This window comes from Halictus rubicundus, unplaced genomic scaffold (assembly GCF_050948215.1).
Source record: "Halictus rubicundus isolate RS-2024b unplaced genomic scaffold, iyHalRubi1_principal scaffold0286, whole genome shotgun sequence".
In the NCBI taxonomy this organism is placed as follows: domain Eukaryota; kingdom Metazoa; phylum Arthropoda; class Insecta; order Hymenoptera; family Halictidae; genus Halictus; species Halictus rubicundus.
This window is the reverse complement of record NW_027488827.1, coordinates 285,722-287,679: the sequence shown is the minus strand read 5'-3', so window position 1 is coordinate 287,679 and position 1,958 is coordinate 285,722.

Sequence of the window (1,958 nt, the reverse complement as noted above, 5' to 3'; positions counted from 1 at the left end):
TACAAAATATATCGGAAATGCAAAGTATATACTTTGTAATAAATGGTCTATATAAAATGATGATGAAAAGATGACTTTTTGTATGTGCAAATACGTTTTGTAAGAGAGAACTGGACTTTTACTTTCTTTATGATCTTTTATACCTTTGTTATTTATATAATTTTCAATGAATATAGAAAAACTAGTGTCATTGTTTTGTTCTCTATTTCGTCCTTAATATACTGCTTTTTGAATCATGTAAATATTGTTTCTTGTTTGGTTTTTATGAGCATTTTCCCAAACCCTAGTAAAACCGTGAAATTCGACCGGTTATTCTCGCGTAGGCACCTCTTTTTCGCCCGGCACTAAAAGGGTTAAAATAAGTCTCACTTTTTCAATATGTTCCAAATAAAATACTATTTTTCAATAGTACTTCAAAAACTTCTTCTTATAAATAAAATAATTTATTTGCATGATTATACGCGTGAAAAAGGTCGGCGAATGGAAAGGAGAGAGAAGCAGAGAGCTGAAGTCCCTTCTTCTCTTTGAATTACTATCCTTCTCTGGGTTCAGGATATTACAAAGAATGTAGCAGCTCTGCTAGAACTGTCGGGTTGCAGACCAGACGACAGGCCTGTTACGCAGCCATCGCTGTAGTTTACACAAATTGAAGTCGTTTCCTTATCGATCTCCGGCAACGTTCAGCCCGCGATTCCACTCAGCGGGCTCGGTGTGTAAAGTGCTCTGCGCCGCAACAAGTATCTAGCGATACATGACACGCGACTGGGGTTTCAAGCATTCCAACAAGCTGCAGCACAATCAAGGGAAAGCCGACACGACGCGGCGCACAGTGGTGCCAAATGGCCAAAAAGCGGCAAAAAATCTGTAAAAACGAAACTATCCAACGAATTTGTTTGAAAATTTGTGGAGAGATTGCCACAGGTAGAACGCTTATTAGGCAAAAAAAAAATTTGTGTAAAATGTTATTAACATTAAGTAGTATGGGCTAATCGAAAATCTCCGTTTTCTGCCCATTTTTTATTTATGGAAGCATACAACAAATACTTTAATAGATTTTGGTCTGGAACTAATCGTTTTGGCAAGGTGTAATATTGATCTAACTTTGTGCAAAAAATCATGAGACCCTTTCGTCACAATGTAAGTTTAAATATCAACTTTCAGAATTTCCAAGAGTGAATCGTGCGGAAGTTACGATTATTTGATTTTCCAGGTGAAATTTTTTAGGAATATTTCTAATTAATAAAGAAAAATGTGAAGTGCATATGATTTATTAATTTTTTATGTATAAAAAAATATTTAATAATGTTAGTTATACTGCTAGTGAAAATTGTAGCAGCGTGCAGGGGCAGGTGATTATTGCGTGAAAGAAGTAAATAGACGCGATGGCGTTCTAATGGCTTGAACAGAATATATATTTATAACACGATACAATATACATGCGGACCATACGGTGGTTTCCGAACGACTGTCAAATCTCGACTCGCCGGTAGGGCACACAGTCCAAAACATCTGAACCGCGCCACGTGCGCCGTCACCAGTTCGGTATCGCTCAAAGAGAAGATCTCAAGAAGCCGCGCTTACATTGTTTACGACAAATAACAATTTTTTTTATCTTACATAAATTATTTTTATAGCGTTCATTGGAGCACTACCAAAAAATACCTGTTGCATTTTTACGACAGTGGTCCAGTGAACGAAAACTTTGTTTATTTAACATACCAAATTGTTATTAAATATTTTTTTATATGTATGAATGTCATTTTTTTTTTAATTATCTGATATGTATCCCTTAAAAAATTCACCCGAAACATCAAATAATCGTGACTTCCGCGCGATTCATTCTTGGAAATTCCGAAAGTTGATATTTGAACTTAAATTGCGACGAAAGCATCTCGAAGTATCTCGTGATTTTTTGCACAAAGCTAGATCAATCTTATATCTTGCCAAAACGATTAGTT